The sequence below is a fragment of the Pongo abelii genome, chromosome 8, assembly GCF_028885655.2.
Source record: "Pongo abelii isolate AG06213 chromosome 8, NHGRI_mPonAbe1-v2.0_pri, whole genome shotgun sequence".
Taxonomy (NCBI): Eukaryota; Metazoa; Chordata; class Mammalia; order Primates; family Hominidae; genus Pongo; species Pongo abelii.
Window position 1 is genome coordinate 95,659,510 of NC_071993.2, and position 18,812 is coordinate 95,678,321.

General features: G+C 39.6%; 1 protein-coding gene and 1 pseudogene across 3 annotated transcripts in view; both read left to right on the top strand.

The window, feature by feature from the left end:
- The first annotated feature begins 493 nt into the window (after window positions 1-493).
- LOC100455675 (pentatricopeptide repeat-containing protein 2, mitochondrial-like) lies at window positions 494-1,729 on the top strand (annotated as a pseudogene).
- A 2,705-nt stretch (window positions 1,730-4,434) lies between these two features.
- STAMBPL1 (STAM binding protein like 1) overlaps window positions 4,435-18,812 on the top strand; it is a 137,468-nt gene continuing 123,090 nt past the window's right edge. Inside the window, 1 exon segment of one of the 3 annotated variants that reach the window (NM_001133369.1) lies at window positions 4,435-4,830. The gene's annotated coding sequence lies outside the window, so the exon portion shown is untranslated. 3 annotated transcript variants of the gene reach the window in all.

Below are 18,812 nucleotides of genomic sequence, written 5' to 3' on the forward strand. Positions count from 1 at the left end.
ACTAAATGTTTTTTCTTCCAAAATAAAAGGAAAGCATGTCCTTTATAGAAAAATTAAAATTATAGTAAAGTATAAAGAAGTCAACCATAATTGCCCATAACCAATCTCTAGGAGGCCATTTAAATAATTTCTCCTGGATTTGCTCCTGTATTCTTATTTAAGATTTACCTACTTGAGATATATATGCATGCAATTTTGTGTTGTTTGCTTAACATTGTATCACAAGCAGTTTCAACATCATTAAAAATCCGTCGTAAACATAATTTTAATACCCAAAGTTGGTCATAAATCTCTCAGTGGAGGAATCTTATTCTTTATTTCAGATTTCCTTAGAATAAATTGCTTCTTAGAAGTGGAATTACTGTGGGCGATGGGAAGAGTACATTTTAGAATGTTCCTTGACACACTGACGAAATCCTTTCCAGCACTGTAGCAAAATCACACCACCAGATAAGAGGGCTGATTTCATTGGACCCTCACCAGTAATGAAGAAATGTTTATTGATAAGCAACATTTGTTAATATTACTGGTAAGAGAAAGAGAATCCTATCTTTTAAAAAAGTCTGGAGTTGGTATAGTCTGAGACAGTATGGCTGCGGCATTTTGGTCCTCCAGATGAGCTCTTCTGCCAGTGCCGCAGATTTCAGTGTATCCCGGGATGAGAGGCTCCGGCTCCACCTGCTGCCACTGTCCTCTTGGAGCAAAAAGATATCTACTTACAGATAATATTGTGAAATTAAAAGAATTTCAGCATAAGAAGGTGGCTGTTGCATATAATCTTCCTGGCACTGCAGAAATCTATTTTAGAAACTTGGAAGAGAAATTGAACTTGAACAAGCTCATCTTGAAGGGGAAGTTGAGAACCCTACTTCATTCGCGTGAGTCCTGGGACCATGTGGAACTGGCTAAAAACATCACTTGCAAGTACCATACAGAAAACAAAAATGTCACTTTGGCGGAATTTAAGTTTGGACCACTTTTCATAAGACTGTGTTATGACTCGAATCTTGAGGAATATGCAATGGAGCTCATGAAAGACGAGTATTTACAACGGTTCTCAGACTCCACACAATTTACTATTTTGATGGTTATGTTATTTATCAAAAGCAAATATATAAGTGCTTTGGAAATATTGACAGAGATGCAAAACCCAGATGGAAAGTTCACCAGGATACTTATGTTCTTGATTTTGCAATTGGCTACAAACTGAATAGCTCTGAATCTTTCAAAGTCTGTATTACATTAAGAAAAGAAGCCCTAATCAAAGGAGTTCTCTCCAGGACAGCATCCTGTTTCCTGTGACATCAGAACCAGGTGGCAAAAGCTATGTCCATTTTTTTCTCACATCATGAATCCAGAAAGCATAAAGTTTACTAAACATGATCATCCATATCCAGTCAAATATGTTAGCAACTGTGATAGAGATACTAAAGGGCGTTGCAGAAGGAAATGTATCAAGATTCATTGAAAGACGTGAGTTCTCAGAGGAACTGCTGGCCAAAGTGAGGGAAAAAGGGAAAGATGTGCTTGTCTTTGTGGCCAGATTTCATGAGATGTATGGAAAACTGCACATCATTGTCCAGGTCACCACTTACACTTTGGATGTTCTGCTCTGTGACATCCCTTTAAAAATGTAAGGGACGGGAAATCCCATATGTTGCCATAAAACAACAGGATGGTCACCTGTTAGACCTTCCAGGCGCTTGGCCAGTCCCTGTTGGCTGAGTAAACCCTAGTTTCAATCCACCTGTGGGTACGAAGACCTGCTTCCAGTGAGTTATTGGCTTCCCTAAGAAGCAGGCATCACACTTCAGCAGACACTACATTGACACTTGATTTCCTCCCTAAAATCACTGAATGGTGGCATGCTGCTCTCCGAGAAGTTATGTCGCGCCACTGTGAAGATCTAGATACAAGCACAGAAAGCTCAGCTCCCTTAGAAAGCAGGCTTCCCCTGTGCACACTACTGAGGATCCGTGAAGGAACATGTTCACTGTCTCCAGTCCAGCTTCCAGTACTGGAGTGGAACCCAGTAGGCACTATCAGGAATTAATTTCACTACAAGTGTGGTCAACTCTGATTTTCAAGGGAGTAATTACTTGCAAATTATACCTTTGCTGAATTCAGGAAGTCCGAAACCCTGTTCTACCATATCAGAAAATAGCCCAGGATTTCCTCACTGCTCTGCCTTCAGGTATTCTGTAACTTGAGCCCTCATTTTCTCATCTGCAAAATAATAGTGCTTATGTGTATTTGCATATAGATGTGAAATCTTCATTCAAGGTTTAGTAGGGTAAAATTGTCTCAAAAATAAGAGAAATAAAGGTTCTGGAGCAAAAGGAAATCTAGATTTTAAATTACTATTGAGAGTGAATCTTCAAAAATGCAAGTAAAACTATAGGTCACTTTAAAATTCTCTAAGATAAAAGTTGTATAAATACACTGGTGCTTGCTCTTCATTAACTCAATTAATAAAAGGGAAATAACTTAAATCACACCTAAAGTTGCTATATCAGAGTTCTTGGTCGCAACACTGAAATCATTTCTGGCTAACTGAATCAGAAGAGAAATATATCGGAAAGTCATTAAGCAGCATACCAAAGAGACAGGAAGTTTGGCAAATCAGGCTCCTTACACAGGAAGGGAAGCTTAGCAGCTGAAATTAGAACAGGTGGGTCATCATACCATTCAAACAGCTCACTTAGGGCACCACTGGCACTGCCACAGTGTTACCTCTGGCACTACTGTCCCTGAACACAAAACCCACTTCACAGATAATGGAGACATTTCTAAAATGTTTCTTCTTGAAACACATAAACCAGATTCAAATAACTGTACAGGAGTCTCTGAGGCTGATGTTGGGTCACAAAATGGTACTCTAGCCGCCGGGGAGCAGAGGATGATGGGTATTGGGCCATTTTGGCTTTTATGAGAATTTGGATGCTAGATAGCAACACCATGATCAATGACCACTCTAAATAGGTATGTGGAATTTTTTGTTTCATAGTGCTTTTTAGGAATCTGGCTAACCTTCTTAATTACCACTGAATTTTAAATTGTCCAGTAGGTCATGAGATTATCTGGTCCAATACTGCAAACTCAAATGCCTACCATATTTTCAAATGTCAGTGAGGTGGGGGTGTATGGGAGTGGTGGGGACTGTGGAAAACTGAAGAGTGTCTTCACAGTCTAAAGGGGACACCTGCTATTCAGCTTCAGCTGATGGGTGCTAGAACTCGCCATGGACCAAATGTCTGATGTTACAATTTTACAGAAAATGTGAAAAGTCTGAATTTCTGTGAAATTTCCTAACTTCAACATTTGGAACCAACTTCAAACTAAGAAAAACAACACTGTTGCTTCTTAAAAAGCAAGGCTGCAGGCTGCCTCCAACAATCAAACTCTTCATTTAAAAAAAAAAGAATCCAGGGAGATGAGGCTTAAGAAGGTGAAATGCCTGAGACCAAATAACTCAGTTGGTGGCTGAGCCAGGGCTAGAATTTTGGTTTCCAGAGGAAAGGCTAACTAAGAAAAGCCAGTGTTTCCCCACCCCACTCTGCAGCCATTTCTCTCACTTGGAAGTAAGCTCCCAACCAAGCTCAAGAAAAGCGACTCTATTTCATCCAGCAGCAGCAGTCTTCATAAAATGTTTATCAGTTAATAGAACCTGTCAAGCCAATAGAAACAGCTTTCAGTGTTGGATCAGAGTTTAAATTTTAGCTTCTACTGCTTTCTAGGTGAATAACCTGGGATAAATTATTTTACTTCTCTGTCTCTCGTTCATGGAAAAAACAAAAACAAAAAATGAGTCCCTTTTATATACAGGGTTGTGGCAGATGGAGTAAGATTTTGTGTACCGACCGCCTGACACAGTGCCAGAACTGCAGTAAGAACACCACATGTGATAGTAACATAACATCCAGGAGATATTCTAATACTTCGTATTTTCCAAGTACACACAAATTGTGGGTAGGGGGAAGAGCTAAGATGCTTAATAGTTGGCGTAGCCAGTTGTGGATAAATATCAAAAAGGAATTCCTAATATGAGGTGTAAGTGGGATTTTCACCAAAACCCTATCCTTCCCCAGACTCCAGTGACAGTTTAACGGTCAGCTGCATCAAGGCTTGTGTACTGCGCAGTCTTAAAAGGCACCACTCCTGTCTATCTCGGTGAAATTGATGGTGGAGCAAAAGGGAGTTTAGGTGGTTCCGGTCTGGGGAGAAGACGTGCAGGGTTTCAGATGCGAAAGTCGCACCCAACCGCTTCACTCTCGCTCTAGGCCATCCGCAGGGGCCCTGCTTCCTTCCACCTGCGAGCTTTTTCTGCAGAATGCGGGAAGCCGCCGCCGCCGCCGCCGCCGCCACAGAGGAGGGGGCGGAGGCAGAGGCGGAGGCGGCACCCAGGGGCCGGGGCAGGGGAGGCCGGGACCATCGCAGTGACAATTTATTTTCCTGCAGCAGCGGCAGCAGGGAAGGTTGCTGCAGGTTCGGGGTCGGCCGGCCTGCGCGTGGGTTTGCGAGGACGCTGTTCGTCCCCTGCGCTGGGGTGTCCGACAGCGAGGAGGAGGAGAACGACGCACGTAGCCCGCGCGAGTGGAACCAGCAAAGCTCCATCGGTCGGCAGAGGAGAAGCGGGAGGAGGCACGGCCGAGGCAAACGAGCGGACTCCTCGTCGCCGGGTGTCGGTATCACCCCGCTGCAACGCCTTCCAGTAAAAGCTACCGCGGCCCGGGTTGCAGCAGCCGGACGGATGCCAAGGCCACACGACAGGCACGGGGGCAGCCGTCGCAGTCGCCGTCCCATACGGGCTGCGGATACCGAGGGTTGCTAGTGAGTAGCGGCGCGCGCGCGTGGGTGAGAGCGCGCACCGGACAGGGAAGTGCGCACGGCGGGTGTGTCTGCCTCGTGGCCTGGCGCGCGCCGGCCCTTCCGCTGGCAGCGTCCGGTCCCGGGCTGGCTCTGGGGGAGGAAAAAATGCACTTTGGCGGCTGATCGCTTCCTTCCTGCCAGTCTTGCAATCGGCCGCCTCCATCCGCGCCGCCTGCGTGCGCCCCTCCGCTGGGCCCTCTGGGTTAGTTTCACCTTGATAGGGAGGCAGGAAGCCCTGGCTGCTGGTGGCAGGGCGGGACTCTGGCCGTGACCTATACGTGGGTGCGCCTGTTTTTTTGGTTCAGCCCTGGGTGCAGCCTTGGAGATGATGTCGACCTTGGGAGGACCACTGCACTGTCTCTAGCGGCGCGGTGTGGAGGAGGGAGGGGCGAGGGTTAGAAAAACAGACCTTTACCCCGGCCGAGCAGGTGCCATGCCTTTCCAGATGATGTTACTTTTATGCCATTTATGAGCGACTAAGACATTGCCCCTCACCTGAATAACTTAAAGCTTTCACCGAAAGCCCCCAGTGAGATGCACAAAGAAATGGAATGTCTCCAAAATATATTTTTTTCAGAACTTTCTCTAAAGCAACCCACGCTGCTGATACCCCCAGAGCCTAAGGTGCCATAATTGCTGAAGTTTAAAAGAAAATTTATATAAGGAATAAGTAATTCAGGAAACGGAACCCAATCTAGAGGTTTGAAAAAAAAAAAAAATCAAGTGCCTGGGAAGTGGGGTGGGGTGGCTTGCTTCCTGGGAATCAGTGTTCGGTAATAAGTAAAAAAGACAGCTTTCAAAGTAAGCCCCAGTGAGCACACTGCTTTCCAAACATCTTGCTCGTTACTGACAATAACATGAAGTCCTGGATTTTAAGCTATTTCCGAAGACATAATAGATATCACTAGGATGCTGGTTTATGGTCTCATGATTTAAGGCCCTGTCAAGGTCAATAACGTAGATTTGTTCCAGCAGATAAATTATACCTGAATGTTTGATTGTTCGTGTCAATTTTTTTGAGGGTAGGTTTTGACGGTTGTTTTACACAGAAATTAAGCCACCGTGTTTTGTTTTTATCCCGACCTTGTTTCCATTGGAAATTTTGTGTTTTCAGGATGGATGCTACATTGTACTTCAAAAATATACTCTGCCACTGGATTATAGTGGGCATTGTGTAGCTACACTATACATATCTTTATTTTTAATACAAGTTAATGTGTCGCTGAGCAGTAGGCTCTTTTTGTTTACCATTTGCACCATGAGAGCTTCTCCATTCAAAGGCATAAAGTGTTATTGGAATCTACCTGGAAAATGAATTGGCTGATTGTTTTCTGTTCAGACACAGATACAGCAAATTGCCACCAAGAATCTGCTTTTGCGTATACTTTGGCTGTAATTTATGTAGCAACTGGTTCTTGGGAATTTCAAGAAGAAACTTGTTTTCTTATCCTCACCTATAAAGTAAGCACCAAAATTTAAATTATAAGGCAGATAACCTAAGTCCTTTACCCCTATCTCAACCTTCAAGGCCTGTTTCTTGGTACTCTTGCTCTGTTTCATAGGATTCTTACGGTTTGTGGGAGGCTTGGAGGGAATAGTGAGGAACCAGTTTCCTGAGGATGTCCTCAATAGAGAGATTTGCTTCTGGAGGAGAGAGTGTCTTTGGGGTTGATTCCTAAGAAGGACTGATAAAAATAGTTATAAAGAATTGTTAATAATAGTTCTCTCTTCTTACTTTCAGCACATAGGACTTAATTAACACCGTTTGATCATTTCCTTCCTTTAGGACCCTTCCCAGCTGTAAGAATTTACAGCTACAATCCAAGAAATGAGATTGCATTTTACAGGAAAAGAAGGCTGATAATTCTTGCCCAAAACATGAGAAGTAGAAGGAATGTGAGAGAAAATAATGTAGATTCCGTCCAGGAAGTGCTAGGTGCTTTCCTGGTGGGTACATTTACGAATTAGAGACGTTTTAATTAATCTACTGGATTTGTGATTCTGTCTACTACTAATATCTTTTTCTTGACCTTATGAAAGATTTATAGATGGCTTCAACTGAAACTACAGGAAATGACTCATGGTTATCCCTGAAGATATTAGAGCCAGCTTTCCATTCCTTAGGGCTGATGCGTAGCAGCTCTTTGATAAATATTTGCTAAATAAATGACAAATTTTAGAATGTCTCATTATTATTATTATTATACTTTAAGTTCTAGGGTACATGTGCACAACGTGCAGGTTTGTTACATATGTATATATGTGCCATGTTGGTGTGCTGCACCCATTAACTCATCATTTACATTAGGTATATCTCCTAATGCTATCCCTCCCCCCTCCCCCCACCCCATGACAGGCCCCGGTGTATGATGTTCCCCTTCCTGTGTCCAAGTGTTCTCATTGTTCAGTTCCCACCTATGAGTGAGAACATGCGGTGTTTGGTTTTTTGCCCTTGCGATAGTTTGCTGAGAATGATGGTTTCCAGCTTCATCCATGTCCCTACAGAGGACATGAACTCATCCTTTTTTACTACATCACCTCTTCTGCTATTTTTTAAATCATAACTTTATATGAATCACCAAACATTTCATCAAATTGAATCCCAGTTCATATAATCAGCTAAGAAGGCCAACATCCTCGATTGAAGAAACAATAACAAAATCAAAACAAAACAAAAACAAAACTCTAAAACAAAACAAAAACCAACAAAAAATACTATTGGTACCTGTTGACTTGCTTATTCCAGCTATCTCAACATGTGAACTGTCCAATTGAACGTGTGAATGTACATTCAGAAATCCTGAGTTGACATCAGAATGTTCAACTCAGGAATAATCTGGATGTAGCTACATCTGGATGTGGCTTTTGTCAGAAATTATTTGCATTTCTAAGCAAATCAGATTAACTTCTAGTACAATCTTGCATCTCTGCCTGTCAAGTGGACAGGCCAATTTAACATTTGGCATATTGCTGAGTCTTCAAAACACATATTGTTTGCTGCTCTAACTTTTAAGTTAAATCCGTGTTATTTTTTTCCATTGATGTGGTTGGCTTAGAGACATTAATTTGACTGGTGGTTGCTTAGTAACTTGTGTTTATTAAAAGAAGTCCCTTGATATAAACACCAGTAATTCTTATGTCTTGATTTGCTCTAGTTAACCTTTCAAGGTACTCTTTTGGAAATGGGTGCATTGTCTTGAATATTAAGGATGTGAAGACTCCTTTTTTTTGTTCGTTTTAGTTCTGACTTTCCATCTCCTATCATTAGAAAGTCTCCTGGTTATTCAGGTTCCACTTTCAGGATGACAGCTTAGAAAGCTATCTGAAATTTACTTGGATATTAACTTTCTAGTGGGTAATAATAATGCAAATTTTATTCCTGAAATTCGTCTTTTTATGTCCTTCTCTGATCAAGCTTGTTTCATTCTGAATGAAAGTAAAATGAGATTCTCAATTTATTTTTAAAAATTGGGCTATGTCCAAAGATAAATACATAAAAGTAAAATATTATGTAAAATAAAAAACTGCTTATCACTGTTCTGAAGTAGCACAAACACTGCTATTCTCTGCATAATGAAACGTGGCCATTCCTACCAAGTATTTATTTGACAAGTAGGCTCTTGAGCACTTGAACAGAAGTTAAAAGCGGGTTTCCTCCATGTCATATTAAGGCCCTTGAAAGGTGGGGGTGGAATTTTGATTTGAGGTGGTAGCCAATTGTAGGTTCCTTGAAAGGGAGCAAGTGAGGAAAGCATGTTGTCAGAAGAACACTTTGGCAGTTGGGTGGAGAGTGGCTTAGTATTAGGGAGTGAAGGCAATAATCCAGTGTCTGAGGATGACAGCCTGATCTCAGATCCCATTGAGATGGAGAAAAGAAAACCTCAGGCAGATATCAGGATTCTTTGTTTTATGTGAAAGAGATTGAAAACCTGTGGCACAAGTGTGATCACTAATACCTTCCACACCCACAGAGACATCACCAGTGGATTACAGCATTCTTTCCTGCGGAGTCCTGGTGTAACCTCAGAATCTTGCAAACATTTGACAATATTTATTAATAGCTGTTAGTTATTGAAGATGTGTTATATGCCAGGCACTGTGCTAAGCCTTAACGCAAGTTTATCTCAATGATGATGGAGTGGTTGGAAACAGGATTTTTTTCCCCCACTTACTAGTAGCGTATCCTTGGACAAGTTACTAACTTCTGTGAGTCTCAGTTTCCTTGCTTTTCAGTTGAAACGTTAGTTTCTATCTCAGAAGGTTTTAGGGAGGATTAAATAAATAGCTGTAAATGCAAAGTGTTTAGAACAATGTCTGGCACAAAATTAAGTGCTATATGTGTTCATTGTTAATCTTGTTACTATTCTTTAAACAACCTTATGCCTAAGTACCATTTTGCAGATTAAAAAATGTACAAATGAGCTATGTGAATTGCTCAGCATCATAGGCTGTTAAATGATAGAGCTGGCCGTCAAACCCAGGCAATATGACTCCAACACCTATTTTCCTAACTTGTATGGATCCCTGTCTCCTATACTGTATGCCAGGTGCTGGGGATACTGATCAGAGCAAGAAAAGTAGGGGCTTGTCCTCATGGAGCTTCCGTGTTCCAGTCCTCTCCAATGTAGATCTGCCATTTCCAATGTAGAATTAGTAGCCAGATTATAACTGTTTTTCCTTGATGTTTTCACATTTTGTAAGTAATGTTTTTATTAAGTTCTTTATTAAGAAGTGCTCCAATTTGTGTTTTCATATATGCTTTAAAATGGATTATTTTCTGGGTCTTTACCCTAACACAGTTGGCATATACAATACTTATGTCTCTCCTTATACTCAAGGCTTCTTATGCCTCCCTCATATAATATATCAGATTCTGGGGCAAGCTTTAGTATTCTGAAAAACTTCTATGCCATCCACTTCCCTCCACACTCCCAGAGTCTCAGGTATCTCCCATTGTGAGCTGTGGTGGAGTAATAATGACATTTCTAACCACCTTTTAATTCAGCTTATTCAGAATATTTTATAGAGTAATGGCAAAGCAAATTTTAGTTGTTCTTTGACTTGTTGAAGCAATTATGTCTAATTATAAGATGACAGATTTTATTTATAGGTGGGAAGACTCCTGTGGCAGTGAAGAATAAGCAATTCTTAACTCCTTCAGAGCTTTAGGATGGAATCTGCCATCACTGATTCCAATATTTTGACTTCATTGCATTAATTCTTATAAATGTTTGTTCTCATAACTCTCAGAAATCTATAGCTAGTATTGTGTTGTTCTAAGTAGGTGAAACTTTTTCTTGGTCTTGTATAAAGTTGAATTTGCCTCCAGCAAAGAATCATTGAGTAGAAGTAGAGATATATGTGTTGTGTATGTCAACAGTGTTACACAAAACAAAAACAAAACAATCAGTTTTTTAAAGCATAGGTGAAAATGCAAATTGGAACACTTCTTAATAAAGAACTTAATAAAAAGCATTACTTACAAAATACCAAAACGTCAAGGAAAACTAGCAATCATTTGGGTACTAATTTTACATTGAAGATGATAGATTTACTTTGGAGATAGTTGGAACCCTGAAGTGCCGTGAGGGCAAGCCCCCACTTTTCTTGCTCCAGTCAGTATCCTCGGTACCCAGCATGCAAGTATAAAACACTAATAATTTTGTTGAGGGGACTTTTGAAATCTCACCATTAAAAATATACTCTGCATCCTTTGATTTACCTTTTTGTGTAAGTTACACATTATATTATTTGGCAAAAGTTCAATTCTTTTTAAAGAAACATTTTAAATTTCATGAGTTTAAATTTGATTAAAGATAAAAGAATTTGAGATTTAGTGAATTTGGCTTTTTTTTTTTTTTTTTTAAAGTGCTGCAATACTTAGGTTTAGTGGCATCAGAGTAACTAAACCAGATTCAGCAAAAGCTCAAGCAAGAGATAACTGTTAAGAGGCCCATCAGGAATTATTCATTTTAATTGTGTGATTTGATGCTTCTCTGGGTTAATTTAGAAACAGGAGGCCAGTGATGACTCATTTTTAACCCTTTTTAGCTCCCCGTGAACACTGCCTGCCTGTTTTGCATTTGCCTGTGTTCAGAGACAGGCTCAGGTGCAGATTCCCCTTTAGAGTGTTTCATTTCAAACTTGCCTGCTAGTGCACTAATCAGCTATGCACCTTTAATTAAAAGTGTAGGGAAAACTATAGCCAGGAATGATGATTATGGCTAAATTTGGCTCATCTGAGGACCCTGTGATTCTATTTATCCTGTCACTACAACTGTATCATTTAACACTAGAAATACAGAGAGGCCGTTCTGTCTTTGGGCTCATGCTTCAGTCTTCTGGTGGGTTGACTCTGGCTTTTTTTCCCCAATCTGTTTTGTCCTTGAAAGATTGGTTTATAAATTGTTCCACAAGATAAGTTTTCTCTAACTGTAGGAACAAATGGACATGGTGGATGGAACGAAATTGGGAAACAGAGGCCTGAAATATGCCCTTCCTATGTTAATGTTCCTGTTAACCTGGGCAAAGGAACCGCTTACTTAATCTATAAAGTACTTAAGCTAAATAAATAAATTGATAAATAAGGTGAAAATCACTAAAAATCATTGGTGGGTGTAGAACTTTGTTTTTTTCAATTCATGAAAAATTTAATAAATTAAAATGTGGATCTTGAAAGAAATATAACTCTAACATATTTCTATGGCACACGTAGTTATTTTTCTTTTGTCGAGTATAATATTATTGAATAACTTAGGTAACTAGGGCAGTGATTCTCAAACTAGGCTCAAAATAAGAAAATGTCCTCCATCCCACCCCTAGAGATGATTATTCAAAAGGTTTGAGTGGAGTCTGGCAGCCTTCCTTTTTATCTTTTTAAAACGAGGGTCTTGGTCTGTCACCCAGGCTGGAATACAATGGTGTGATCATAGCTCACTGCAGCCTTGACCTTGTGGGTTCAAGCGATCCTCCCACCTTAGCCTTCTAAGTAGCTGGGACTACAGGTGCATGCTGCCACACCTAGCTTAATTTTTTTTTTTTTTTTTTTTTTGTAGAGACGAGGTTTCACCATGTTGCCCAGGCTGATCTTGAATTTCTGGGCTCAAGTGATCTTTCCACCTCAGCCACTCAGAGTATTGGGATCACAGGCATAAGCCACTGCACCCAGCAGCCTTCCTTTTAACAATCTTCTCCGGAGATTCTGATGCAGGTGCTCAGTAAACCACCCTTTTGAGAAGAATCTGCTTAAGAGCTAAATCTAATCTTATATTCAAATTCTTTCTTCTACTTTTATGTTTTGAGCATTTGTTTCTCCTGATTTCGATAGACAGTTTCATGTAATAATATATATGTCAGTGCTGCCTTGGAGTTCTCATAAAGGTACAATATATTGCCTTTCCTAGTCTTAATATGATCTCTCTTTTGATGGGTGGAATCAGGAAACCATAGGGTTGGTGGGAATTTTTAGAGATAATGTACATCCTTCTGAGTGACAGATATTTGGATAGGGCAGAGATTGATTTGATCAAAGGAAAGTAAGAGAAGACATATTAGTGAGTAGACACAGAGAAGACACAGAGAAGGGGAAAGGCTCAGATAACAGAGGGCACTGAAGGGCTGGCGAAGGTTTAGACCTCTTCTGGCAGGCACTGAGTTACTGTGGTGCAGTTTTTGAGCGGGCGACTAACTGGATGCAAACAAATGCACACCTGAGCTAGAGACACACAGTACCTTGTCCAGAAACAGAGGATCAAGGAACAGGTGGGTGAAGCAGGCTGGTTTGTCACCGTAAAGGCAGAAAGAAAGGGTGAGGACTTGGGGCCCTGAATTTGGCAGGACTGACTTTCAAGGGTTTATGCAGTAGGGTTCTCCAACTCTGTGTTCCTAAAGGTCTATAGCTTTTTGGTAAATTGCTTTTTTCTGCTGTTGATGTTATGGTATATACATGAAGGCCACCCAGCTCAGCTTCAGGCCAGGATTTGGGAAGTCCTTGAATAATTGCTACAACTACCAGTACCTTAATATTGTGAGGCAAGGAAGACACAATTATTCTTAACTTTGAACGAGAGAAATAGACTCAGAGAGCTAAGTAATTTACCAGAATTTACACATGTAGAAATTGGAAGGGCTAGGATTCAAATTCAGGGCAACCTATTCAAAACTTGTAGGTTTTATAAAAAAGTATAATTTGTCTGATTACAAAGTGATACATACTTATAACAAATTGTACAGCAATGAATAAATAAAAAGTGAAAGTCTCTCATGATCCCACCCTTGAGAGAACAGCTGAGAAAAATTCAGTAAATGTTGTTCCAGACTTGTTTCTTAAAAAATTCCAGTATACGTAATGAATACATTTGTGTTCATATTACAAGGATGGAGCTATATTTTATATGTTACTCCACAGCTAGCTGTTTTCACTTAATGTTCTAACTTGGATGACATCCTGGTTCAGTACAAATAGATGTAAGTCCTTTCTAACAGCTTCATATGCTATAGAGATTCTTTATTTTAAATATTCCTCTTTTGATGGCTATTTATTTTTATTTCCAAAATTTTGATATTTTAAAACCATGCTGCAGTGTGTGTGTATATATTAAATGGTCAGGGAAATCTATGGGGAAATCTTAGAATTGGAATTGCTTAGTCAACAGGAATGCATATTATTTTAAAAATTGACATTTTTTCAATCCTCATCCATGTTGAGTTGGACCAATCATGTAAATTTTACCAATCAAATACATTAAATACCTGCCTTGAATTCAGTTTCTTAATTACTAGTGAATGTAGATGTTTATTTCTTGTGACTTAACTGTTTATATTTCTCTTATTACTTGCTCATGTCACTTGCCCATTTTTACTCTTTTTCTTACTGTTATGCAAATGTTTCCTATAGTTTAGAGATAATAGATATTATAGCTGTCAGTGGTGCAAAACTTTTTTGTTCTTTTACTTGTTGAAAAGATTTTTTAAAGTACTATTCAAGCATTTACAAAATATTTTATTTTAAAATAATTTTAGACTTTCAAAAGATTGTGGAAATAGTACACAAAGTTTTTATACAACCTTTACCCTGATTCCTCAGATATTAACACCTTGCAAAACCACAGTAGTTGTCAAAATCAGTAAATTAACACTGATACAGTACTATTGTCTAATCTACAGATCTTATTCAAATTTCACCGAAGTCCTTCTGGGCAAGGATCCTATCTGAGATCATACATTGAATTCATTTGTTATGCCTCCTTAGTCTCTTTTAATCTGCGATAGTTCCTAGGTCTTTCTGTCTTTCATGATCCTGACACTTTTTAAGAGCACTGGCTGATTGTTTCCTAGAAAATCCCTTGATTTGGGTTTATTTGATGTTTCTTCATGAGTATGTAATCAAGAGAGTGACCTAGTCTGATGATGGTCAAAAATAACTTGCCTGAAAAAGAGATGCTTAAGCTAACACCAGAAAGATGGGTAGAAAGTGGAAGTGTGAACTGAGGATGGGGTGCCTTTGCGTTGACTTTGCATAGTGCATCTAAGCAACTGAAAGAAGCCAGTGGAGGAGGTGGTGTGAAAGAAGGCTCTAAGGAGGCAGTCTGGTCAGACCCAGCTTTGTGGGACTTATTAAGGCTATAGGATATTAACAGCAATAGAACATCATTCAAGGGCTTTAAGCAAAGGAATGGCAATATCTGAATCAGATTTTTAGAAGATCACTACAGGTAGATTCTTCACCAGGTAGAATTAATCAAAGGGGAGCAAGATAGAAACAAATACAACAACTAGAAGGCAGTTCTAGCAATGCAGGCAGAGAAAAGGGTGGGGTGTACATTAAGGAGCCTCCCCGCAAAGATGGTGAAAACCTGCTGTTTTGAGAGATGTTTTGGAGGGTGAATCTGAATCTGCACATGCAGGTGATAGATTGGATGTGGGGTTAAGGGAAGGGGTAGGTGCAGGATTGCTAATATCAGAGTTTGCCAGATTTTGTGTAAGTGACTGGTTGTTGGTACCATCCATAGAGATGAAAGAGACAATTCTTCACCTCTGATAGTGAAGTCAGAAGCATCACCATCTCCAATTCTTTTAGATGCCAACATTTACAATATATTTGCTTATTTATGCTTCTGTATCTCATTATAGCCACTTAGCTTCCAAGTTCTATGGTTTTTCCTCAGAATCTTTCCCAATAACTGTTTGTCCTTCTCCATTTCTTTCACTGCTCTTCAGTTTGGACAAGGGTTTCCTCATTCCATTGTTGCATACTTGCTTCCTCTCTGGGCTACCAATTCTTCTATTCTCTGTAACTTTATCCATCGCTTCCAGAGTATATGCGTTTAATAAATATGTACTAAATGCCTCATTTGGGCAGATCACTTTGTTGGGAAGAGTTGGGAATTAAGCAAGTTAAGTATATTTCATGGAACTGGAGTCAATTCCGAGTTATAATTGAGGCAGAAGGAAAAAGGCTGTTCTGCCTAGCGGTCAAGAAAGGACCATATTCTTCTTTCACTCCTTACATAAAAATAAATTCCACACAGGTCAAATATATTTACCCAAAAATGACTAACCACAGAAGTACCAGAAGAAAAGATCAGTAGACATATTTTAAAATTGTTTATGATGAGTAAGTTTGAAGACCTTTTAAAGAATGTTGAGAAACCTAGATACCATAAAGAAAATAGGTCCACTTGAAAGCTTAAATTTTAAAAATTCTATGTAAAAATTAAACAGCTTTCAAGCAAGAATGTCAACTGAGCTAATAATTATAGAAGGAAAAATGGAATTAGAAAAATGGCCACTTTCTTTTTTTATTTTTTATTTTTCATTTGATTTTTTATTTTTTATTATACTTTAAGTTTTAGGGTACATGTGTACAATGTGCAGGTTAGTTACATACATATACATGTGCCATGCTGGTGTGCTGCACCCATTAACTCGTCATTTAGCATTAGGTATATCTCCTAATGCTATCCCTCCCCCCTCCCCCCACCCCACAACGGTCCCCAGAGTGTGATGTTCCCCTTCCTGTGTCCATGTGTTCTCATTGTTCAATTCCCATCTATCAGTGAGAACATGCGGTGTTTGGTTTTTTGTCCTTGCGATAGTTTACTGAGAATGATGATTTCCAATTTCATCCATGTCCCTACAAAGGACATGAACTCATCCTTTTTTATGGCTGCATAGTATTCCATGGTGTATATGTGCCACATTTTCTTAATCCAGTCTATCATTGTTGGACATTTGGGTTGGTTCCAAGTCTTTGCTATTGTGAATAGTGCCGCAATAAACATACGTGTGCATGTGTCTTTATAGCAGCATGATTTATAGTCCTTTGGGTATATACCCAGTAATGGGATGGCTGGGTCAAATGGTATTTCTAGTTCTAGATCCCTGAGGAATCCCCACACTGACTTCCACAATGGTTGAACTAGTTTACAGTCCCACCAACAGTGTAAAAGTGTTCTTATTTCTCCACATCCTCTCCAGCACCTGTTGTTTCCTGACTTTTTAATGATCGCCATTCTAACTGGTGTGAGGTGGTATCTCATTGTGGTTTTGATTTGCATTTCTCTGATGGCCAGTGATGATGAGCATTTTTCATGTGTCTTTTGGCTGAATAAATGTCTTCTTTTGAGAAGTGTCTGTTCATATCCTTTGCCCACTTTTAGATGGGGTTGTTTGTTTTTTTCTTGTAAATTTATTAGAGTTCATTGTAGATTCTGGATATTAGCCATTTGTCAGATGAGTAGGTTGGGAAAATTTTCTCCCATTTTGCAGGTTGCCTGTTCACTCTGATGGTAGTTTCTTTTGCTGTGCAGAAGCTCTTTAGTTTACTTAGATCCCATTTGTCAATTTTGGCTTTCATTGCCATTGCTTTTGGTGTTTTAGACATGAAGTCCTTGCGTATGCCTATGGCCTGAATGGTGATGCCCAGGTTTTCTTCTAGGGTTTTTATGGTTTTAGGTCTAATGTTTAAGTCTTTAATCCATCTTGAATTAATTTTTGTATAAAGTGTAAGGAAGGGATCCAGTTTCAGCTTCCTACATATGTCAAAGATCAGATAGTTGTAGATATGCAGCGTTATTTCTGAGGGCTGTGTTCTGTTCCATTGATCTATATCTCTGTTTTGGTACCAGTGCCATGCTGTTTTGGTTACTGTAGCCTTGTAGTATAGTTTGAAGTCAGGTAGCGTGATGCCTCCAGCTTTGTTCTTTTGGCTTAGGATTGACTTGGCGATGCGGGCTCTTTTTTGGTTCCATATGAACTTTAAAGTAGTTTTTTCCAATTCTGTGAAGAAAGTCATTGGTAGCTTGATGGGGATGGCATTGAATCTGTAAATTACCTTAGGTAGTATGGCCATTTTCACGATATTGATTCTTCCTACCCATGAGCATGGAATGTTCTTCCATTTGTTTGTATCCTCTTTTATTTCATTGAGCAGTGGTTTGTAGTTCTCCTTGAAGAGGTCCTTCACGCCCCTTGTAAGTTGGATTCCTAAGTATTTTATTCTCTTTGAAGCAATTGCGAATGGGAGTTCACTCATGATTTGGCTCTCTGTTTGTCTGTTATTGGTGTATAAGAATGCTTGTGATTTTTGTACGTTGATTTTGTATCCTGTGACTTTGCTGAAGTTGCTTATCAGCTTAAGGAGATTTTGGGCTGAGACAATGGGGTTTTCTAGATATACAATCATGTCGTCTGCAAACAGGGACAATTTGACTTCCTCTTTTCCTAATTGAATACCCTTTATTTCCTCCTCTTACCTAATTGCCCTGGCCAGAACTTCCAACACTATGTTGAATAGAAGTGGTGAGAGACGGCATCCCTGTCTTGTGCCATTTTTCAAAGGGAATGCTTCCAGTTTTTGCCCATTCACTATGGTATTGGCTGTGGGTTTGTCATAGATAGCTCTTATTATTTTGAGATACGTGCCATCAATGCCTAATTTATTGAGAGTTTTTAGCATGAAGCGTTGTTGAATTTTGTCAAAGGCCTTTTCGGCATCTATTGAGATAATCATGTGGTTTTTGTCTTTGGTTCTGTTTATATGCTGGATTACATTTATTGATTTGCATATATTGAACCAGCCTTGCATCCCAGGGATGAAGCCCACTTGATCATGGTGGATAAGCTTTTTGATGTGCTGCTGGATTCGGTTTGCCAGTATTTTATTGAGGATTTTTGCATCAATGTTCATCAAGGATATTGGTCTAAAATTCTCTTTTTTGGTTGTGTCTCTGCCCGGCTTTGGTATGAGGATGATGCTGGCCTCATAAAATGAGTTAGGGAGGATTCCCTCTTTTTCTATTGATTGGAATAATTTCAGAAGGACTGGTACCAGTTCCTCCTTGTACCTCTGATAGAATTCGGCTGTGAACTCATCTGGTCCTGGACTCTTTTTGGTTGGTAAGCTATTGATTATTGCCACAATTTCAGCTCCTGTTATTGGTCTATTCAGAGATTCAACTTCTTCCTGGTTTAGTCTTGGGAGAGTGTATGTGTCGAGGAATTTATCCATTTCCTCTAGATTTTCTAGTTTATTTGCGTAGAGGTGTTCGTAGTATTCTCTGATGGTAGTTTGTATTTCTGCGGGATCAGTGGTGATATCCCCTTTATCATTTTTTATTGCATCTATTTGATTCTTCTCTCTTTTTTCCTTTGTTAGTCTTGCTAGCGGTCTATCAATTTTGTTGATCCTTTCAAAAAACCAGCTCCTGGATTCATTTATTTTTTTGAAGGGTTTTTTTGTCTCTATTTCCTTCAGTTTGGCTCTGATTTTAGTTATTTCTTGCCTTCTGCTAGCTTTTGAATGTGTTTGCTCTTGCTTTTCTAGTTCTTTTAGTTGTGATGTTAGGGTATCAATTTTGGATCGTTCCTGCTTTCTCTTGTGGGCATTTAGTGCTATAAATTTCCCTCTACACACTGCTTTGAATGCGTCCCAGAGATTCTGG